Source organism: Brassica napus, chromosome C9, assembly GCF_020379485.1.
Source record: "Brassica napus cultivar Da-Ae chromosome C9, Da-Ae, whole genome shotgun sequence".
In the NCBI taxonomy this organism is placed as follows: domain Eukaryota; kingdom Viridiplantae; phylum Streptophyta; class Magnoliopsida; order Brassicales; family Brassicaceae; genus Brassica; species Brassica napus.
The window spans coordinates 24,296,437-24,322,216 of NC_063452.1; the positions used below are offsets into that span (position 1 = coordinate 24,296,437).

Here is a 25,780-nt window from a genome sequence, read left to right on the forward strand (position 1 = left end):
CTCTTAAAAATACAAGTTATTCAAAAACTAACGTAGAAGACTTAAAAAGTAGCGGAAAAGACGCGGACGACTTCAATCTAAGTTGTCCAGACGACTAAACTATACGTCGTCTGGTCAACGCAGAGGTTATTTTGGCAATTGACTTTGAAATCTGTTATTTCGGACGACTGAAAAATAAGTCGTCTACTATTGTTTGGTTAAAAAAAAAACTTCAAAAAAGCTAGACGACTTACATTTCAGTCGTCATAGGTTAGTTTTGCATTTGACTGGATTATTTCAGAAGTTTGACATTTCTGGACGACTTACATTTCAGTCGTCTAGTGAAAATTAAAATAATAATATTTTTTTTAAAAGTAGACGACTTACAGTTAAGTCGTCATAGGTTAGTTTTGCAATTGAAAAAAAAAACTTCAAGATTTAATTATATACAGACGACTTATAATTCAGTCGTCCACGAGACGACTGAAATGTAAGCCGTCCAGGATTTACGAGGTTTGACCAGAATCTCGGAAAAAAATCCTCGACGACTTACAAGTAAGTCGTCTGGTGGACGACTTACAAGTAAGTCGTCTGGTGGATGACTGAATTATAAGTCGTCTGTGTATAATTAAATCTTGAAGTTTTTTTTCAATTGCAAAACTAAGCTATGACTACTTAATTGCAAAACTAAGCTATCAACATAAATGGGTTAACGTTTAAAACAGATCTAAACGGACTTGACAATAAACGGGCGGGATCTAAACGGGCAGTGTCTAAACGGACCCGGGTAGCCCATATTAACATCCTAGAAGATACAGATGCTGAAGCTTAGCTTGAGGCTAATAATCTGGTTCACGGGACTAAGGAAAAACTGAGTGATGGGCTCTTTTCAATCATCAAGTGGCAAAACCGAACCTCAGTTTCGTTAAGTGCAATATTGGAACGTGTCTCGTTAAAAAAAAAAAAACGTGTCTCGTGGATTGTTAGGAACTACTTGGGAGTTGGGTCAAACACTGTCACATAGTCGACGCTCTTTCTCCATGCTATCGTCTACTATAGAGTCGGAGTTACTGGGTTTCTCTTGGAACATAGAGTGTTCTCCCGATGCGCTTCGAGAAGGTAGCCTTTAGTCTACTTCCTATCTAGCCGGAGAATCAATTCTTCGGCAGCCGACGCGCAGATGAGATAGCCCTTAGTGTCACTACGACTCGTCGATACCATTCGTACATTGTATGTGAAGGTCCCTCTTGGCTGAATCCACTGCTACAAGAAGAGGCGAGAGCTAATCCTTGCTGATCGAAGCCTCCAATTGTTAAGAAATCTACTTCATTAATTTAGAATCTTATTATTTTTATCCACTTAAAAAGTGTATCCTCTGAATCAACGAAAGATACTTTGATTCAAGAAGGGTTGAGGTCTGTTAGAGCACCTAGAGCATGATCAACTCGGGGTTCTTAGGATGAGGTTCTTAGCGGAAGTTAAGAAACTGTTTCTTAACTTTTAACTAAAAAAATTAAGAACCGGTTCTTAAATAAAGACTTTAAGAACCGGTTTTTAGCCTTTTTAGTTAAAAGTTAAGAAACAGTTTCTTAATTTCCGCTAAGAACCCCACTCTAAGAACTCCGGGTTAATCATGGTCTAATGGGAGTTTCTGCCCATTAGAATCCAAAAAACACATATATGTGTATGTATGTATATGTATATATTATATGTGTATATGTAACCCCAACTCAAAGTTTCTAAAAGAAATTTTTTTAAGAAACTTTGGGTTGGGTTTTCCACAAAATCATGGATCCCACAATTACATATGCACATATAATATATATATATATATATATATATATATATATATACATAAATACACATATATGTGTTTTTAGGACTTCAATGGGTAGAACCTCCCGTTAGAGGTGCTCTTCTTACACTCATTATCAAGGGTACTTACTAGTATCGGTTTTTCCTTCTTCTTTTTTTGTATTGGTGTTTTCCTCCGATACTTATCTACTAGGTGATTTTACGTGCTCATGCGCAGGTATAAGTATTTTTAAAGTAAATATACTATAATAATTGATTGCTATTTATTTTTAATTTTTAATTAATTTATAATTTTTATGCATCATTTATATTAATAGTATTATATTACTTTAATTATACATATGATTTTATATATTTATATCTAATCGGTTTTGTTGTTTTACAGTTGATTTAGTTATCATTTGGGTAAATTAGATTGTATCTTTGAATTTAATTGTAATATTTTTTATTCTATATATTAAGATTTTGAATAATTTCTTCTTTGCATTTAGGTGGTTGTTATATTAGATATGCAAATATATTTTATGAAGATTATGAATAACTTAAGATATATTTTGCTTAAGGAGTGTTGCACGACATTGAGCATCTATGTTCTTTATTTTCATCTATCTCTTTCCATTTTGTTCCAAGGCTTAAGAATGCTGAAGTTGATTGTTTAGCTAAGCATATGCTCTGTTGAACCTATCTAACTCTGTTTGAGTTTCTTTTCATTAATGAAGTAAGGTTTGTCCAAAACAAAAGTGTCTGATTCCAAATTACATGAATTAATATAACGATAATATCCTGAAGTCTCATGTATATATATAAATTTTACAAAATAACTAAATTGTAACAATTTGTTAATATTTTATTTTCATTTTAATATGTTTTGAGTTGTCCTATGATTTATATTTATAAAACAAATTATTATTCTTATAAAATTATATATTTTTATCGTAGTTAAATCTATGGTTTTAGATATAAGTTGTATTAGTCGAGTCACTCATGTTGTGAATATATTGATTTACATATATTTTTTCAAATTCAAAATTAAGTATAATTATTTTTATTATAATTAAGTCAAATCAAATCAATTTTATTTATCGTTGAAATGTGCATGTATTTTCATAATATTTACAAAATTATATGTTGATGTTTTTTTAAAAAATATTAGAAAACATGGCGATGATCAATAGGAAGTTACATGAATAAGTAGCTAGTACATTTTTGGAAGTTCATGAACACATATCAATATTTACAATAATTAAAATAATTTATAAATTCTAAATAACTTTATGCCTTTGATTTATTGAATGAAAACTGAAAATTATTTTAAATAATCTTAAAAATAAGAATTCAGACTTTCTTTGGTATTTTGATTATGGTTCTATTAAGTTCCACAAACATAAAAACCTAAAATTTAAAATCAAATTTAATATTAAGAAAACAAATAACTTTAATAGTGATAAAATATAATATATTTACCTAATTAAACTATTTTGTAACTATTTGATCAAAAGATGTTTATTTTTAAAATTTATTTTTAGTTTTTTAATATCTCTTGTAAATTAGCATTAATCAAAATTGTGATATTTGAAAATAATATTATATAATTAAAATATAATTTATCAATATTTTTTTACTGTAATTGAAAAATATTATAGTCAACTAAATATATGAAAATAAATAAAACATTTCAATAATACTAATTATAAACTATTTTTAGTCAATTAAACATATATCAGTTGCATCATTGTGCATATAAAAATGAGAGAAGGCGAAATAAAGGCGATTTTAGAACGGTTATTTACCATCGTTACTTTGGTAACGGTTCGTGATGTATTCGACGGTGGACGACGGTTTTCACTCCATTCCCCGACGGTTATCCCCACGATGGTCACTACACATCGTGATGCACCAACTACATGGAGGTTTTCTTCGAGAGGCTATATATGGAAGTTTCGAATTACTCGATTCCTCTATACACTTAACCCAATCTTGAGTAAATTTCTACTGCAAAAATATCGAAAGTTGATAACAATGGCGGATAACCTTCACCGTAACTTACAAGAGTTGGATTTGGGGGTGTAAGATGAACCAGTTGCACTACCTCTGGCGGTGGTCAATCAAGCAGCAGCAGAGAATCGATTCATCATTATTGGGCGTCCTGCGATGCCAAGGAGGCAAAACCTCAGATCAATCATTGCAGCCCTACCAAGACAATGGGGACATGCGGGGCTTGTCCATGGGCGAATTGCGGAAGGGAGACGATTTCAATTTGTTTTTCTATCTGAAGAATATATGGAGAATGTTCTTAGAAGGGGTCCCTGGGCTTTTGCTGATCGAATGTTGGTTATGCAACGATGGTCTCCTCTGTTCAACCCTTTGATGTTGAACTTCATTCCATTTTGGATTCAAATACGGGGCATTCCACTGCAATATATGAACCAAGATGTAATCATGCACATAGGACGGGCAATGGGGCAATACATGGACGTGGATTACAATGCTGAGACAGCAATCCATGTGGGGTATGCTCGTGTCAAAGTGAACTGGGATATTGATCTTCCTCTCCGATTCCAGAAAAATTTTCAGTTCACACCGGGGGTTAACACACTCCTCAAATTCCGCTATGAGAGGTTAAGGGGTTTTTGCGATGTTTGTGGAATGTTAACTCATGAGGCTGCTGCTGCTGATGATGATGATGATGATGAGGCTGCTGCTGCTGATGATGATGCTGATGATGATGATAATGAGGAGCCATTGCTGGTTCCTATGGATCATGAGGCTGCTGCTGCTGATGATGATGATGATGATGATGCTGATGATGATGATAATGAGGAGCCATTGCTGGTTCCTATGGCAGAGCAAGGAGTTCAGATCAATGAGATTCATGAGATGGAGGAGGAAGAAAATGATATAGAAGAAGGAAGAGTTCCAAATGGTGCTGGGTATCAGGTGACTGAAGAGGTTGTAGATTATAATGAAGCATCATTGGGTTGTATGTACTCGGGTGAATTGGAAACCAGCGAATTCTTCAATCTGGTGCCTATTTCCTCCAACTCCACTGGAGACATTCCGGGAGATGATGCACGCCAAGGAAAGCAGATCATGCCAGACAATGATGGAGTGGCAATGCAGACGCTGTACGACAATGCAGCTCCACGTCCTGGTTACCAACAAGCGCGCAAAAGAAAGGCTGAAGATGGCTGATGGAAGAAGGTTTGCTCAAATATCCGTTGATTGAGCAAGGTGAATCAAGCGGCAATGACAGTAACAAAGACCATGTGCGAGGCGCGGTGGGCCCTAATCCACCAGCTCCACCATGAATACAACCGTTTGGAACTGTCAGGGTTTGGGTGTAGACCCTACAGTTCGACGCCTTAAGGAAATACAAAGGAAGTATTTCCCGGACATACTATGCCTGTTGGAAACGAAGCAAAAGGATGACTATGTGTGTGATTTGGTATGTGATCTAGGTTATGATCGATGTGTATCTGTCCCTCCACAGGGTATGAGTGGTGGAATAGCTGTATTATGGAAGAAGTATGTATCTGTTTCTGTTCTGTTTCAGTCTCCCAACCTTGTAGATTGTTTTATTGAAATGAATGATGTTTCCTACTATCTATCTTTCATTTATGGATTCCCGGATCAATCTATGAGGCATCTACTATGGGAACGGTTGGAGAGAATGGCCACTACTCGGAAAGAGCCTTGGTTGATTGTGGGCGATTTTAATGAAATCAGAAGTAATGATGAGAAATCGGGAGGTCCTGCACGTCCGGAACGATCTTTTGTTGATTTCAGAAGAATATAGCGTCATGTGATTTTCATGATCTAAAAGCAGTAGGAAACAAGTTTTCTTGGTATGGAAAACGAGATAACTATGACATACGATGTTGTTTGGATCGAAGTATGGCTAATTCAAGTTGGTTGGCCCAGTTCCCGTCTGCACAGACAAAATTTCTTGCCTTTGAGGCATCTGATCATCGCCCTTTAGTTACTACTATATCCAAAACAACCACTCGGTCGGGGAAGTTATTTTGATATGATAAACGAATGTTTAGAGAGGAAAGCTTTCAAGATTCTGTGAAGTTAGCTTGGACAGAACAGAGACCGAACACTACGCTGCAAGATAGACTCAAAGCATGCAGAGGTACTGTTTCTCGTTGGAAGAAGGTTCATACGTTTAATGCAACCATACGGATTTCTCATCTAAAAGAGGAACTAGATTTTGCGATGTCTTATGGAAGCCGTTCAACTAATGAGATTCGCCAAATTAGGATGGAACTAAGTCAAGCCTACAAAGATGAGGAGGAGTTTTGGCAACTCAAAAGTAGAAATCAGTGGCTAGAGGCAGGAGATAGAAATACTCAGTTCTTTTATGCATGTGCAAAAACAAGAGTGGCACGTAATAGAATAATGGCTGTTGAGGATTTGAATGGAATGGTTCAACGAGGGGATGAAGCTATTGGAAGAGCTGCGGAAGACTACTTTAAGGATCTGTTTACTACGACAAGAGACGAAGATTTTGAGTATGAAGGTACCTTTAACAATTTTCCTGCAAGAGTCACAGAGGAAATGAATCAAGAACTTATTAAGCCAGTTACGGAGGATGAAGTTCGTAAAGCTGTGTTTAGTATCAGTCCAAATAAGGCCCCGGGACCAGATGGCTTCACCGGTGCTTTTTATCGTCAGTTTTGGACAACTATAAAGGATCAGGTCATATATGAAGTCCAGAAGTTCTTTGATCATGGTATTCTTGATCCTCGGATTAACAAGACCAATATCTGTCTGATACCAAAAATAGAAGTCCCTAGATCAATGGGTGATTTCCGCCCTATCTCACTATGCAACGTAAGTTACAAGATCATTAGTAAGATCCTTGTTGGACGATTGAAGCAACATCTGCCAAATATTATCACTGAAAATCAAGTGGCATTTATACCAGGCAGAAACATAATTGACAATGTAATCATTGCTCATGAGATGTTGCATTCCCTTAATTGTAGGAAACGATGGTCAAAATCTTACATGGCAGTAAAAACAGATATCTCAAAGGCTTATGATCGCCCAGAATGGAAATTTTTAGAAGATACAATGGTCTGTATGGGTTTTGATGCTAAGTGGATTGAGTGGATCATGAAGTGTGTCAGTACAGTGAGCTTCTCGGCCTTGATTAATGGATCTCCATGTGGAAACATAATACCGCAAAGGGGAATACGCCAAGGTGATCCGCTATCGCCCTACTTGTTTATTATCTGTAGTGAAGTACTTAGTCATCTACTACTAAGGGCTAGTGCAGAAACAAGATTGAAAGGAATGAAGATAAGTAATCATTGCCCCACAATAAATCATTTACTATTTGCGGATGATGCTCTCTTTTTTTGTCATGCCCACCCAAGATCATGTATGACGATTCAGAAGATATTGGAAATGTATGAAAAGGTTTCTGGACAAGCGGTCAACCTTAACAAGTCAGCCATCACCTTTGGATCTCGAGTTCAAGATACTACGAAGACAAGGCTTCGTTCTATATTACAAATTCATAATGATGGAGGTTGTGGCAAATATTTGGGTCTACCGGAAGTAGTTGGGCGAAAGAAGAAAGAGATTTTTGATTTTATTTTGGAAAAGATCAAAAACAGAACCAGAGGGTGGTCAAATAAATATTTATCAGAAGCTGGGAAAGAAATTCTACTCAAAACCATTGCCTCAGCCATTCCAGTCTACCCGATGAATGTGTTTAAGCTTCCTAAAGGAGTATGTGAAGAAATAGAGAAACTGATTGCTGAATATTGGTGGAGCAAAGGAACTGGAAGACGTTCTATGCATTGGTTGAGCTGGAAGAGAATGAGCATACCGAAAAAAGAAGGTGGATTAGGATTTCGTGACATAGAAAATTTCAATTTGGCATTACTTGCTAAACAAGTATGGAGAATAGCCCAATCACCGTCAAGTCTGGTTGCGAGGGTACTACAAGGAAGATACCATCAAGGCACAAACATCCTAAATGCCACGAATGGTAATAAACCATCGTTTATCTGGAGGTCTCTAATGGAAGGGAAGGAATTGCTTACGACGGGTTTACGAGTTCAGATTGGTAATGGTGGAGAGACCCTAATATGGCGAGATGCATGGCTACCTACTCATCCCCCACGAGCACCAAGACAGAGGAACCACATTGCTATTAATGATCATACCGTCAATACTCTCTTTTTACCAGGTACACGGCAATGGAATGTTGAATTACTAGCGCAAATTATGGTTCCGGAAGATGTGGTTTTGGTAAAACAGATACTAGTAAGCAGTTTTGGAGGACAAGATTTATTAGGATGGAACTATACTGATGATGGTATGTATACGGTTAAGTCAGGATACTGGTTGAGTATGCATAACAATGTTCATCAAGTTAATCCACTTAGAGGATCAGTAGAGCTGAAAGCGGCACTTTGGAAAATGAATACTGCTCCTAAAATTAAACACTTTCTATGGCGAGTGTTATCGGAGGCCATGCCAGTGGGTTCAATATTAAAGAGACATCGAGTTTGTCAAAATGATGTGTGTATGTTCCACGAGCGCAAAATCAGATTTTAGACTTTTTTAGATAAAACAGCTAGATCCTTCTATACGAAGTTACATTTTATTTGTTGTTCTGTCCAGACCACCTCAAGTTTGAGTAACATAATAGCCATTCGACTTAAAAAAAAAAAGAATTTGACTTCGCGTTACCAGATTTAATCACACGCTTTGAAACTAACCTAGTTCACTCTCCGATAATCTTTTGAGTTTGTGCTTCAATCGAAGAATAAAACTATGTGATGGAATGTGAATCGATGGATTTGGTTATGGTGATGTCGCGATCTTTGACTCGGCAACAAAGATTTGGAAACCAGACTTCTATTTTTCTCCAAGCTTGGATTTTTATTTAGATTATCTAAATCATAAGGTTATTTGAGGATTTGATTTGTGGGTTGGATCTGATTTTAATGATAGTGGTTAGTGAGTTATTCCTCAACTTCTTAGTGGGTCATTGATGAATCTATGACTTGAGTTCCGATTTTATACTGCACTGTTAGTAGGGTTTCTAAAGTTGTATGACTTATTAATAGGTGTAATCTAGCTAAACCTTATGTCTCTGAGTTGCCATAGCTATGGATACTATTTCCACCTATATAATGATTTATCGACTCTGTAAAATTGCAAAGGAAAGCCAATGGTTTGGAATTAACCCAATTCACTCTCCAATGCTTATTTTCTTAGAGTTTGTAAAAGTGGTTTTGACATTTTGAATTAGTTCGGTTTAACACTAAAGAATCAGAATTTAATTGATCATATAGATAATGTCTACTCTCCATCACCTCAATAGTAATTCCATTGCTTAGATTTTGACATGTAGGGATGATTTCAAATATGTAAAATCACATACGGATATAAACAGTTCATTTCTCTTGTCCACAATGATCTCTTCTCTGTTTCTAACAAAAGTAGAGTGCACAAAGAGAAAGAGGGGGAATATACTTGAAGATTTACATTTGTTTTCATCTCTAAACCAGAGAGACGTTTGGTGAGGACATGCCAATCAGAAGGGGAAGATTCACTAACGACGTCTGATGTACTCTACAAGCAATTTGGAGAACACAGGAATCCGAGTCATGGTCGAGCAAACAGGAGTTTCTAATGATGATGGATGTTTTGGTCGATGGACAGCGGAGATTGTCGATAACACGAATCTTCTTTTTAATATGGGTTTCATAAAAAGAAATTTTCACGTTTACTGCTTTCTTGGTACCAATATTTGTTGGTACCAATATTTGTTGGTACCATTAATCATGTTTACCACCAACTAGATTAAGATCTGCGCCTTGCGCGGGATAAACATTATATATAAAAATTATTTAATGTATTAAAAGTCAGTAACTATTAAATATATAATTAAATTGGTGCGAACATATAAATCAATTTTATTAATCTAAAAATATTTTTTTAATATTTGATAGGATATGTAATTAAATTTAAATGATACTAACATACATAGTATATTTTAGTATATTTTTAATATTAATATCTATTAAATGATGATTTCTACTCATATAGTTTTTTTTTTATCATTTGTATCTTTTATAGAAAAAAATTAAATTGCTGATAACAAAATTTTCATTGTGTGATTAATAGTTTTAATAGTTTATAATTTTTTTAAAAAAATAAGTTGTCAATGTTCGTTCAAAACTTTTACCAAAAAATTGTTCAAAGTAAATTTTGAAACTAAAAGATTTATGTATTTTATATGGTTTATAGTTTAATTTAAAACGATATATATATATATATATATATATATATATATTAATCTTAATAATTAATTAAATTATACTTTTTACTTATATAATTTTGTAATCATTTGAATGTGAGACTTTTAACAGTTTTAGTAATTTATAGTCGTTTTTAAAAATTCAAAATATAACATATACAGAAAAATCTAAATGTTTTTATTATATGGTTATTGTGGTTGTTTAATTTATTTAATAGTTTAATATTAAACAAATATGATAGAAGATACAATATTTTTTATCAAATCTTTATTATTCAAAATCATTAATTGTCATATATACTTTAGCCATATTAGGCAATTCCGTAAATTCTATTTAAGGAAATAATAAAGTACATTAATAATGAATTTATTGTTAGTATAATAAAAAGTTTATTATATAATTAGATGGACCAACATATTTCTCTAATGATTCTAAGAATCATCCTAGTGATGACACGTGGCTACAAAAAGAAGTTGTAATGTTTCTCAAATAATATATAGGGGATAACGAAACATTTTCAAAAATACATCTAATTTATTAAAACTGAAGTACAAATATAAATTAACCCTTAAAATAACCTTTTAATTACACCTAATGCCATTTCCATTTTTCATTTTAACCATAATTAATTTTAATAAATGAACTTACAAAAACAACATAACAAATATCAGTTTCCTTCAAAATTATATTTGTTACACTAAATTCCCTAATATTATGCTAACGTCAATCTTTCATTTCCTAAAATAAAAATATTGCAATATTTTTCAAAAAAAAATTAATGGTGTCAAACATTAAGCCATTTAATATCCTTTGGATTTCATTTCTCCATGTGGTCAAGCGAATAATTAAACCAAAACGTAAATATATCTTTTTTATTTAGACATATCATTGTTCAGTTGATACCTTGAAATCATTTGAAACGTGTTTAACATTTAGCCATCTTTTCCACTTAGCATAAATGTTTTTAATATAAATCTTAACATATGTACTGATAAATTTTAGTTATTTCTTATTGTTATTAATAGATTTATATATCATACATCTACTATTATTTACATAGTTAATGGGTTCATACGTAAATTTGAGGTCATTGGAAATGTTTCAAAAAAACCATCCATTTTTTTTAGTTAAATACATGTATATATAATTATATTGTTATCAACCACTGTTATTTCTTGGTTTATATATCATACATATATCAGTTTGTATACATCATACAAGTGTCAGTATTGATATTTATATACTATTGTTTATACAAAAATATATATTATCTTATTGCAAATGGACATGTATAAAATTATACTGTCAAGTATATTAGTGTAAAAATACTAAAAATTCATTTATGATGCACTAACTAAATATTTTAAATTGAGATATAAATAATATCACATTTACACTAGAGTTAATGGCAAATTTGGCTAGAAATAATCACTAACTAGATCTCGATCCGCGCAACCACGCAAATTTTTGTTTTCATTTATTTTTATATAAATATTTTGTTTTCAATTCTAAATTGGTATATATTATAATATATGTGTCTATCAATTTTTAAAACATAATAAGTGTAAAGTATATTTTTTTCAATGAATAGATTGTTTTAAACTTTCACATGTATTTGTATCTTCTTCTATATATATATTTTCGGATTATTATTTCATTATTAAAATCGTAACTATATATATAGAAATTAGTAAAATATTGTTTTATTGTCATATTCAAATATAATATTTCACAAATTTAGAAAGTTTTTTTTTAAATTAAACTTTTCGCTTCATAGATTTATATTATCGAGTAAATAATTAAATATTTAGTTTTTGTTTAATTTTTAGAATAAACTATATAGTTTAAAAAAAATTCATTGGTTTAAGGTAATAAAGATCAATCATTGTTAGATAATATGATTTTTCTTATTTAAAAAAAATCTTTATAATTTTAAAAGATAACATCGACAAATATTTAAATATTTAACATATGGAGGTATTGTATTACAACATTAAATTATATCTATTTAATTTATATTATCTATAAATCCAATGGATCATATATTCTTTAAATCCAATTATTGATAGCCCAATAAAAATTTCTGGTAGACCCAAAATTTAAATAATAAGATTAGAGATAATTAAATCTAACATAACTTTCTAGGAATAGGTCCATTAGGTCTATTTTTAGATATATAAGATCTTGGATTCTTGATCAACGGTAAATGAACAACCAAAATCTAAATTATTCCACCAAATTAGCATATCCAACATATAAGTAAATAAAACATAAAATGTCTCAATAATAATTTTTTAAAAAAGCGTATAATATAAGAGATTTTGTTTAATTATTTTTAGGAGATAAATAAAGGTTTCTAATCATACAAGGAAAAAAAATTGAGTTTTCTTTTCTCCTCAACCATGTAGCCGCCTCTCTCTCTCTCTCTCTCTAAGTCTCGCGGCCGCCTCTCTCTCTCTAGGGTTGGGCCGTCTCTCTCTCTCTAAGCGTATGGGCCGGTTATGGACCGGGCCGGTTATGGACATTTATCAATTGATTTATAACACTCCCCCTTGGATGCCATAACCATACATGGATTGTAATACGATTAATGTTGCCTCATTAAAACCTTATCAAGAAAACCCAGTGGGACAAAACCATGATGAAGAAAAAAAAATACAACACGTACTACTCCCCCTGATGTGAACCTCAGTGGAGGTCTTTCAGCCTACGCATCCCAATCTGATGCGTGAGTTTCCTGAACGTGCAAGTCGGGACTGACTTAGTGAATAGGTCAGCTAAATTGTCGCTGGACCTTACTTGGACGACCAGGACTTCGCCGGCTTTCTGAAGCTCGTGCGTGAAAAAGAACTTAGGTAATATGTGTTTCGTCCTGTCTCCTTTGATGTAGCCGTCCTTGAGCTGAGCAATGTATGCAGCATTGTCCTCATACATCACAGTTGGCTCTTTGTCCTCAGACATCCCGCAATCAGCTCGGACATGTTGGGTCATCGACTTCAACCAAACACACTCGCGGCTGGCCTCATGAATGGCCAAGATTTCTGAGTGATTAGATGATGTGGCCGCGATGGTTTGTTTCATGGAACGCCATGAAATGGCCGTACCTCCATGTGTAAAGACATATCCTGTCTGTGATCGAGCATGATGTGGATCTGATAGATATCCTGCATCAGCAAAGCCAACTAAACCATCTTTGTTATGGTTAGTATAATATAGACCCAAGTCTTTTGTTCCTTACACGTAACGAAGAACATGTTTTATCCTGTTCCAGTGCCTCTGGGTCGGACATGACCTAAACCTAGATAGTAGGTTCACGGCAAAGGCTATATCAGGCCGTGTGTGAGTTGCCAAGTACATTAAAGTTCCTATGGCACTGAGATATGGCATTTCAGGACCTATGACATCTTCATCGTCCATTTTGGGACGAAATGGATCAGTGTCCAGACCGAGAGATCTCACGACCATGGGACTGGTCAGAGGATGGCAATCGGCCATATTAAACCTCTTGAGTACCTTTTCTGTATATGCCATTTGATGCACAAGGATACCATCATTTATGTACTCAAGCTGTAATCTCAAACATAATTTTGTTTTCCCGAGATCTTTCATCTCGAATTCTTTCTTAAGGTATTCAACCGTTTGGAAAATCTCTCCAGGGGTTCCTAGAATATTCAGATCCTCAACATACACTGCTATGATCACGAATCCTTTATTTTCGAATTTCTTAATGAAAATACATGGACTGATAGGGTCATATATATATCCCTCTTTCACTAGGTACTCACTTAGTCTATTGTACCACATCCGTCCGGATTGTTTCAGTCCATAAAGAGATTTATTCAACTTAATACAATGTTGTTCTCGAGAACTCTCTTTGTTTTTTAATTTGATACCTTATGGGACTTTCATATAGATTTCATTATCCAGTGGGCCATATAGGTATGCGGTTACAACATCCATTAACCGTAAATCTAGACCTTCTCTCATGGCCAGACTTATTAAAAATCTGAAGGTCGTAGAATCCACCACAGGGGAGTATGTCTCCTTATAGTCTATTCTTGGTCTCTGTGAGAATCCTTGTGCAACAAGTCGGGCTTTATACCTCATGACTTCACCATTCTCATTTCTTTTCCTCACAAAAACCCATTTGTATCCCACTGGTTTGATATCATGAGGTGTCCGGATAATTTGGCCAAATACACCTTTTTTTCTCAATGATTCTAACTCCACGTTTATGGCTTCTTTCCATTTTAAGTCAATCTGGTCGTTGCATGTATTCATATATAGACGTGGGTTCATGATCCTCATTATCCATAAGTTCAAGTGCTACTTTATAAGCAAATATATCATCCATGGCGACATGTTTTATGTTCCATTGTTTTCCAGACAAGACATAGTTTATTGAGATCTCATTATTATCTGCACCATCAGTACCATGAATCTTGGTGTCCCAGGAATCATTGTTTGGCACATCAGGGCCGGCCACATCAGTGGCATCAGGTCCGGCCATGTCTAAAGCCGTAGGGTTGGACGCGGCCACATCACGGGCTGGATCGGCCGTGGCCATGTCTGGTGTCTTATGAACCTCGGTTTCATTTTCTGCACCTTTCTTTGTTTTCCGAGGGTTCTTATCTTTGGAACCTATTGGTCTACCAAGTTTCACACGTTGTCTAGACTATGTAGCAACTTGATTGTGTCCCTCTTGAACATCAATTCTTATTGGTGTATTAGCAGCTGGTATGTATGACTTAGTCACACTTTTCGGGTCAGCAAAGGAATCTGGCAATTGATTAGCTAGCTTTTGTAAATGAATGATCTTCTGAACTTCTAGTTCACATTTTTGAGTTCGAGGATCTTGCCAAGATATCGACATTTGATTCCATGAGATTTCTTTTACCATTTAACTGCTATCTCCCCCTAATGTTGGAAGTTCGGATTCATTGAAATGACAATCCGCGTATCTGGCCTTAAACAAATCACCCGTAGTTGGCTCAAGATACTTTAAAATCGTGGGGGAATCAAATCTAACATATATCCCCATCCTCCTTTGAGGTCCCATCTTTGTTCTCTATGGTGGAGCTATTGGAACATAAACGGCACAGCCAAAAGTCTTAAGATGGGAAATGTCTGACACGTGACCCGTGAGTAATTGTGATGGGAAATATTTGTGCTCGCTAGATGGCCTGATGCGTATGAGCTCGGTCGCGTGTAGGACGGCATGTCCCCACGCTGAGACCGGAAGTCTCGACCTCATGAGTAATGGTCGAGCTATGAACTATATGCGTTTTATAAATGATTCGACCAGGCCGTTCTGTGTATGTACATGTGCCACGGAGTGTTCCACACTTACCCCCCTGGACATACACTAATCATTAAACGCTTGGGAAGTGAACTCACCAGCATTATCTAGGCGTATAGTCTTTAAAGGAAAATCTAGAAAATGAGCTCGTAATCTAATTATATGAGCAAGTAACCTGGCAAATGCCAAGTTTCTGGTCGACAGGAGACAAACATGCGACCATCTAGTGGACGCATCAATGAGGACCATGAAATATCGAAATGTCCCACAAGATGGGTGAATTGGTCCACAGATGTCTCCTTGAATTCTTTCCAGAAAGTTTATAGTCTCTTTAGTGACTTTAACTGGTGATGGCCTAGAAATGAGTTTCCCTTGGGAACAAGCAACACACGATAGGTGCTTAGGGATAATTCGTTTCTCTTTCTGGGAATGGCCGTTTGAGTTCAGGATCAGTTTACGCATCATGGTCGAACCGGGATGGCCAAGCCGGTCGTGCCATAGAGTGAAATTTTCGATTGCCTCTTTATTAAAAATGGCATTGGCCTCGATCATACTGACTTTAGCATGGTAAAGACCAGTAGATAGTGCGGGAATGGATTCTAAACTTTCGTATTGCCATGGACGATTTCAATGATCTGAAGAGATTCTTTGTTTCCTTCGCCCGTGGTTTCAATATGAAAGCCATTCATTCGAATGTCTTTAAAGCTTAATAGATTTCTCTTAGATTTGGGTGAGTACAAGGCATCTGATATCTCAAGATGTGTACCCATAGGCCACAGGATGTTAGCCTGGTTGTGACCCTCTATGAGACTAGCTATTCCCGCAATGGTGGAGATGTTGGCGTTTTTCAGAGTTAGGTTTATGAAGTATCTCTTGTCTTTTAAAATCGTATGGCTTGATCCACTGTCCACAACGAGTAGATCCTTGTTCTCGTTCATTTCTAAAACAAGATTCAACAGGATGCTACTTAGAGACTTCATATATAAAATCATTTCATTTCTTATTAAGTTTTCTAGTTCAAAGAAATGACAACATAGAAACACCGAAACATAGAATTTTTAGACTACAAATGTCGAAATCAATCTTCAGTCTTTAAGACAATCTGAAGTTTCATAATCCATAAGATTGTCCTTTTCATGATCGAAGTCATGTTCAGCATCTTGATAAGTCATATGGGCTTCACGATTCTTCCCTTTCAAACTCTCTTGATAGAGGTCAACTAGATGCTTGGGAGTCCTACAAGTCTTAGCCCAATGATTTCTCATTCCACACCTATGACACACTAATTTGCTTGAGTTGGTCGAGTGTTGAGGTTTGAATGAAGATCCACGGCCGCGACCATGACCTCATCCAAATGAGCCACGGTCACGCCCATGGTCTCTACCATGTTGATTCCCTCGCCCGCGGCCAAAGGAGTTTCGGCCACGTCCACGTCCGTTCCACTTTCCTCGACCACGACTATTATGGCCATTTCCTTGGACGTGATGAGATTCTTTATTGTCCTCTGTCGTGTGTGCTTCAGGTAGTGGAGCCGATCCAAGAGGTCTCATCTGACTGTTTCTCATTAGTAATTTATTGTTCTGCTCAGCGAGCAAGAGACAAGAAATAAGATCAGCATAGGTTTTGAAACCTTTCTCACGGTACTGTTGTTGTAACAATACATTGCTTGTGTGGAAAGTGGAAAAGGTTTTCTCAAGCATATCCTGATCCGTAATACTTTCACCGCACAGTTTCATTTTAGAAACGATCTTAAATAGTGCAGAGTTATACTCGTCCACAGACTTATAGTCTTGGATCCTGAGATTCGTCCAATCAAACCGAGCTTTTGGTAAGATCACCGTTCTCTGATGATCATATATCGATTTCAATTCAGTCCAAAGATCTAGTGGATTCTCAATGGTTAGATATTGATCTTTGAGACTCTCAGCTAGATGATGACGAATGATCAAGATGGCTCTGTAACGATCCTTTTCATTGGCATTATTGTTCTCGGTGATACATTCACCGAGACCCTTGGATTTTAGGATGATCTTAGTATCAAGCGCCCACTGAAGGTAATTTTCTCCAGAGAGATTTAAGGCAGCAAAATCCAGGTTATTGATTTTCGACATCTGAAATCATAAATTAATATATTTTAGATCTTTTGGGAATAGTTTCAATGTTTAAACGAATAGGTTTTAAGTTCAAACAATTAATCAAATCACACGGCCAAGAACTATGCCTCACGGCCAAGTTAAGCCACACGGTTATGAATGCAATTGGTTCACTCTTACGCATTTAGTTTAACATGTAATTGCAATCCTAACATGGTTTCTATCATTTCATACGAAATGCAAACAAAACAAGAAACCTCTTGGCCAAGAAACAGAACAAGCCACACGGCTATTTGGTTTGATTTCAATACCATTCCTAGAATAAGTTCTAAGTGCAATTGCAATCAATCAATGTGATCAGATTATTATGGTATGAATGCAACAAGGCCACACGGCCACGAGTATGATCAAGTCTAGAACAGTTTAACCTAATATGTAGTTTTAGATTTTGATTTAAAATAATCTTAAACTAGGTCATTGGGGTTTTAGTTTAAACAAGCCAAACAATTAGATCCAAGTTTAAACATTCTTAACAATAGTTCTAGGTGATCAAATCAACCAATCAATGTTCAATTTCAAACAATCAAAATCGATTTTCAGAATTAGGGTTTTAGGGTTCGATTTGATTAACAAGCAATTTCAAATTCAGGATGATCAATTCAATTTCAATCAATCAATAAGTTTTAATCAATCAATATTTTTCGAATTAGGGTTTAGGGATTTCGAAAATTTGATCTTTGATCAAAGTGATTTGATTTGAGATTCAAAACCTTTAAGGTTCTGATTTTAATTGATCAATGGATCAATCTCGTTTTTAGGATTTGGGGATCGAACTTATAGAGCTTCGATTTACTCATCGACTTTTAGAGCTTTGATTTACTCATCTAGGGTTTTGATCTATTGTCCTATGGCTTTATCTTAGAGATTATATTTTAGGGTTTCATTCTTTACAATCAACCAGATTAGATTCATGTTCTTAGAATTCGAATTACCTTAGGTTAGTAGATTGTAGAAACCGGACAACCAAGAGAGAACCTCGAGCTGGACAGCGAGCTGGAACGGACGCAAGCTGGCTGCTTCTATCGGGTCGCAAACGGTGATGAGGTTGCGAGCGGCTGATCGGGGAACGCGAGCTGTTGCAGTCGGGATCGCGAGCGGCTCTGATGTGAACGGGAAGCTGAGGTCTTCTAGGATCATGAACGCCTTGGGGCTGGAGCTGATCAGGTGGACACGAGCTGGAACGCCTTCCAGGAACAAGAGACGCGATCGGGGATAGGGTTAGATGCGATCGCCGGTTTGGTTTAGGTTTTTAGGGTTTGCGATTTTGGTTTCTTAGGCTCAGGGTGTTTAGAGACTATCGTGCAGATAACGTGTTGTGAAACTTAGGATTTAGAACTGTAAGTTTCTGTATTTTTTTAATCATAAAGTATTCCCTTTATATAGGGGATTACAAGATAGATAAAAGGAAAGATTACAAATCATAAACATAAAGGAAAAGGAAAATCCTAATCATACAGGGAAAAGGAAATTGAGTTTCATTTTCTCCTAAACCATGTAGCCGCCTCTCTCTCTCTCTAAGTCTCGCGGCCGCCTCTCTCTCTAGGGTTGGACCGTCTCTCTCTCTCTAAGCGTATGGGCAGGTTATGGACCGGGTCGGTTATGGACATCCATCAATTGATTTATAACATTTATTTTCTAATTATTTTTTTGGAAGACAACATAACGAACAGCGGATGGAGAGGAATTGTAGTATCTTGCCTCTAAACAGTTTTTGTTTTAACCACTGCTTTTGTTATCGGAGTCGACTCTGCTGGAGCGGCTGAAGTTTCTCATGCCACTCCGGAGAAATTTCGTAAATGTTGGAACTCTGACAAAAAAGGGTGCCAAATCCACTCCGGCCCGGTGTTTGGAGATTACAAAGAGTGCTGGTGCATGGATAAATGATCATGTTAGCTTCTATAGTAATAAATTCGACAAGGAAACTTACTACGAGTATACATCTTAATTTATTTCGTTAAGTTAAGACTAATGTTTTAAGTTTTTTTTTTAAAATATGTTCCATACAATAAAATGAATTCCAGATTATATATTTTACATATATACGTTTCTAGCTAGGAAAAACTAGTGACTTTTTTTATCTAATCGTACATCAAAACAAAAAATAATCTTTTAATCAGAACAAGTGATCATTTAATTACTGATAAAGACGCTTGCATTATTGACTGATTGGTTTTTATTTTTCTTTAAATCCTAAGAACAAGAACACGGTGAATTAGCTAAATCGTGATGAAAGATTTGAAGAACATTTCGCTTCAGATTTTGGTACTTTTCCGGATGTTATATTGTTGATTTCGTTTTCTTTACAAAGTAAAGCTCCTTCATGTTTTTAAAATATTTCATTTTAGAATTGTGCACATACATTAAAAACATTTAATTTTTATACATTTTCTAAATAAAAACATTATTATTTATTTACCTAACCACAATTTAATTAATAATAAAATAGAATGTATATTATTAATGGTTATATAATATTAATTGTTAATAAATTTTACATATAAAATTGAAACATCATATAATTGGAACAAAACTTTTTTCTAAAATATCATATATTAAAAAGCGAAGGAAATATTATTTTAACTGGACTTATACGTCCTTTTCTTTGTATCTTCCGGATTCTTTTTCTTCTATACTATTTGGTATAATAGGTTTCTAATGATGGTAAAAGAGTAGAATTTTCATGTTAATAAATAAATATACTTAATAAGATATTATATAGATATCAAGTTAATGATTTAGAAAATAATGTCAATAAAAATCTGATTGTTGTTGATTTTTTTTCCAAACGCAAATGCTTCTAAATTTACCTATGTTTTATCAAAAATAAGTTAGATATTAAAAATATAAACATTTTGATTGGATAGTTTGATAAGTTCACTTATGAGAATGTGTAGTTTTCCAAAAAAAAATATAAAATGGTTTAGTTTCTCAAAATAAAAAAAAATATAAATGGTATAGTTGATCCTATTAATTTTGGTTCAATGCACCGAAGTTGTAAATATTTAGAATAATGCTTCATTTCATCTCTCTCTTTTTTTTTACTTTAAATACATATCTTTTATAATTTGTGATTTAAATTTGCAATAATTTTAATATTGAATTTTTACAGTTATTAACTTCAATACTTGTAGAGCTAAAACCATGTTTTAAAATGGTTTTCAAAATCGGACCGTACCGGCCGGTCAAACCGATCCGACCGTGACTCGCTCAAAAAACCAAGTCTGGTTCAGTTAAAACCCAGATTTGAAAAAACAACAAAAACTGGTAAAATCGGTGACCTGGGTCAACTTTAAAACACGGTTCTAAAAAATAAATTATCAAAAATCAATAACACCGGCGATCCGAGTCAAATTTAAAACCTGATTCTACAAAATTAACATAAAATTAATGTGTTTTCAATTGTTATTAAAATTTAGTACTTCATAATCAATGTTTGGTTATTACTAGTTAATTGATTTTCTATTTAATTATATTTTCTTAAGAAAAAATGTAAACAAATATAGTTTTGGCTTTCATATAGTATTTTTATTTTGACATATTCATAAAATCTGTTACTTTAGTTGTAAAATAAATAAATACAGTAATTTGAACAATCAATCGCTTGGTACCAATCAATTTCGTTTTACATAGTATTCATTTGTTTACTGTGCATATAGTTACATATATGCTTATTGTTTATTTTCTGGTTAATAAAATATAAAAGAGAATATATTATATGTAGAATTATTTTTAAGTCAATATAATGTATATATATATATATTTTTTTTTCTAATTTTCAAAAAATAGAAAATCCGGTTTAACCGGTTGAACTGTTCCAATCAGCCAACCAATAGCTATACCAACTTGGTGTCCAGTTCAGTTTTCAAAATATTGGGTAAAACTTAAAATGTGCTATTTTAAAGAATCATCCTTTAGAGCACACTAATTTATATGTTTTCTTACTTTACTTTTCATTTTGAGAAACTTTTTATTTAAGAAGTTACGAACAAATAATTTGTATTCATCTTTATAATTCATACATGTCAAAAAGTGTAAAAAAAAGGCTTAAATTTTTTTCCGTTATTGTATATGGTGGTAGTGGTTGTTGACATTTTACAACAATCATAAAGTGTTTCATAACATTCTAAATCGGTCCAAACTTGTGAAGATCAAATCTCGTTTCCTCTATCATATGTGATTGCAGGTGGGTAAAGAAAAAGTAAATAGACATTTTTTAAAAAACAATCATCTAAAAATAAAATAATACTAAAATTTAGGTAATAAAATTAAAAATATATAAATAAATTTATATTTTCTAATTTATAGTCACTAAAGAATATCATAATTTATATTTATAACAAATTTTAAATTATTATATTTTTATTGAATTTCAATATTATATAAAGATAAAACAATATAATTATTTAAAAGCAATGTTAATCTTCATAACAACAACTTTTCATTAAAATTATAACTTTATCTGAACTTAAAATATTTAAAATAAACATAATATTAGTTGTAATCATTTTAATTAAGAATTTATATTTATTATAATAATATGATTTTTAATATTTATATAATATTTTTTGTCAATGATATTTATATAAGTATATAGTGTGATAATATGGTTAATTTATTATTAAACCATTGATGCATTTGTTCGTCAACTACACATAAGTATCCCGAAAAAAAAACAAAGTTTTAACCGGTATAGCAATCTTACAAATCTATCTATATATATTATAATATTATTTGAGAAGTCACTTTCTTACGTGTCGAATTCATATTAATTCTCATGACGATCAATTATATTGATAACTTTAATTAATTAAAATTATTATCTAATTGCCTTTATAATTTTTAAGTTTCTATTAGTGTTTTTTCTAAAAATAAAAAAAGGAATATATATCTTTATAAATCTATTTGAAATGTTTTTTATGAACTGTTCTTACATTAATTGTTTTCCAAAAGTTAGTAATATATGTACTGGATTAATAAGAATTAGTTTAACAAATAACTGTTTTCAAAATATTGTCCATATATACATGGCGAATGTAGGTGGAAGGTTATGGTGGCAAGTGCACCCACTCTTTTTCAAAAAAAATATGTTTTATAAGGACACTTGTTTAAGTTTTGCCATAATTTTGACCAAAACTCAGCTGTGCACCCATTGAAAATTTGGTTATTCCCCCTTAATTCTATATGTTCATGATGTTATCCTTTTTATTTTTTATATATACTAAAAAATGCACCCACTAATAATATCCGCTTGATTCGCCCCTGCATATATATATAATCAATTATACATAAACAAATATTTTATTTATTTTTAATAATTAGGATTATATTTAAAAAGTATTTACGGATTAAAGAGATGTGCAATTTTCTTTTCAAAATATTTAATTTTTACTTGGAGAAATGAATATTTTAATTTCTTCATTTTTCTTCTTCTAATGTTAATTTTAGACAACATATATTATGTTATATATAATATTACAAATATACTTACAAATGTAAGATGAGTAACCTACTAAATAAAAGAACAAAACTATTCACATTCTATGCTAATTATAACAAGAAATAACATTTAGTTCAATTTTATCCTAATTATAAACTATTCATAAAAGGATGATTGTTTAGGTCATAATGAAATTTTATTAGAGACAATTTTTTTTTAATGATGGATAACTATGTTATTACAATCATGAGAAATATTACAGACGATTCTACAGCCGACAATTCTACCTGTTGTATGAGTATTCACGCCTGACTGCATCACCTGAGCCGTCATATGAGATCCTTGCTTGACGGTACTCCTTGCCCCATGCTGCAGATCTCTTGTAAGCATTTTCTCCTTTAATTCGTATAATTCCGTCTTTTCCAGAAATTGAAACTCAGGCCTTTTGGTGTAGAAGCATTAATGACCAATAACCAATGGACCAAAAGTCTTCCATAGACAAATTAGAGACAATTTTAACCGATGGTATTTTATTTATTTTTCATTAATCTTTTCGTCTCTAGGTCAAAGGATGATTGTTTAGGTCATGTGAGTTTTGACTAAACATGCCTCTTTGTTTCTTTAAATTTAGTTACCATCGATGTTACTTCTTTACTTTTAAAAGTCTACATGCTTTTTTGGCACGAGCTTGGAGATTTTGATGCTGGTTGTGTTGTATGGATGCTAATTTCCATGTAGACTTTTTTGGTGTATTAAACAGAATATATGGGTTGAAATTGGTGAAAGTGAGGCTGAGAAAGACAGGATGTTGATGGAGTTGGAGAAGGAATATCTTCATATCTATCAGGAAAAGTTGACGAGGCTACAAATTCTAAGGCAAGGCTTCATCAGTCTGTTGCAGCTATGGAAGCTGAAGTTGCTTCTCTAATGGCTTCTAGAGTGTGTTAAACATAAATTCACAGGTACCAAGCTATCTTCATAATACATTTTGATTCTATGTTTATAACGACCCATTTCCCAGCTCAGTAATTTCGGTCCAGCAAGGTTGGGTAGGGTTGCAGGAAACCCTAGGTGAGTTCCTATTTAAACAGAGTTAGCCTATTAGTTTATTCAAAATAAGTCTAAGCATCGAATCTTTGCAGATTTTGAGCCGCCAGAGAGAGAAATTGGTGAACCGTCACAGCCACCGTCGACTGAGATCAGATCCGACACGTTATCACCGTCTCACGCCCAAGGTAACCGCCGGAAGCGCCGCGTTTATTAGTTTTACTTTCGGCCGTTTGGTAAATCGATCATATCTCTCTAACTGTGTGGTATTTCGCAAATCCAAGGCCACCATCTTGTTCGTGACGCCGAGACGAGTCCGGACCACGAATCTCAACAGGAGATTTGTCGTGACGCGCCCACACGGGTGCCACAGTCTCCGCCGGGTGTTCGCCAGAGCCACCGTAGCCGGGCACCGTCCGTCTGCCACCGTTTTGCCGCCGGTGATTTTACGGTAAGTCGCCGTCGTTGGCGGCCGTCGGCGACTGGTCTCCGGCGACTCGTCGGTTGACTCGCTGACTCGTCGGTAACTCGGTGAGCCAGCTGAGTCGACTCAGCGAGTCAAGCCGTTGACCAGTCAAGCCGGTCTGGTTCGGTTTGTTCAATTGATTTTCGGTTTTATTGGTTATTGGGAATTGATTTTCGGTCAGGATTAAACCGATTTGAATCTGGTCCAATTGAAATCGAAATCAGTTAAGGAAAACCGGGTGGTTCAACTCAATTTCAATTTGGTCAAAGGTTGACCGGCTTGGTTTAGAGTTGACCGGATTGACCTTTGACCAGCATGTTGACTTTTTGACCAGACCGCCGGTTATCCGTTTTGGACCGTTCGAAGGGTGTTCTGACTCGATTTTTTTGCCATGGTTCAGATTTGGAGTCTGTTTGAGCAGCTGGAGTTCATAGCTATCACCTTCCCACATTGCTAAGGTGAGGGTCTATTCTGTAAATCTCGTACCATTGTAGAATTCTGCCTATGTTAGTTTAGATTTCGAATCATTATTCGTCTGTTTGAATTGTTTCTGATTGAGCTTTGATTGATAGTTAATTCATTCATTGTAAATTGGAACCAGGAGTCTAGAGGATTCAACCGTTGATTGGATTGTGTGATGTTAAGAAATGATCAATATATTATATATATGTATACATAGTTATGAGTAGGGACTATGTGCGAGGGCGGGGGTTCATAGATGTCTGGACTAACGACGCCACTATGGAGTGCTGGGGCTCAGAGACATCTAGACTAACGATGCAGCTTGTGTGGGGCGTGGGTGCAGAGACGTTTGCATTCGACGCAACTTTGGAGGGCAGGGGTACGGAGATAGACTGTACTAGTGAGGCATGTATGTATGTATATCCGTATGAGGAGATGCATGGTGTATGGACTAGTTATATGCTATCATTGCATTATTTGTGTTGCGTTTGTATGATGCTTTAGGCGTCTTGTTTGTTCATGTTAGAGCTAAACTTCCATAGTGGAAGTTCTATTTACTCAAGTCTGTGGTTTGCGTGTTTAGCATCTCATACCTCATGGAATAACTCTCATATTATTCACCCTTTCTTTCCTTCCCCTTTCAGATGAGACTGGCGAGTGGGAGTGATTGCTATCGGACTGGTGCTTTGGGAGTTTTATTTCTTTATTTCTCATACTTGCGGTTTTTATGTTTTTATCGATATTTTCAGGATTTATTATGTTATTTGGATTTATAGCTATTTATTGGATTTATGGAGTTTAGAAACGATTTATGAGGATTAATAAATGAAGATT

General features: G+C 34.4%; 1 pseudogene; it reads left to right on the forward strand.

Moving 5' to 3' along the window:
* The first annotated feature begins 3,540 nt into the window (after positions 1-3,540).
* Positions 3,541-4,986, forward strand: LOC106404410 (annotated as a pseudogene).
* The last annotated feature ends 20,794 nt before the right edge of the window (positions 4,987-25,780 follow it).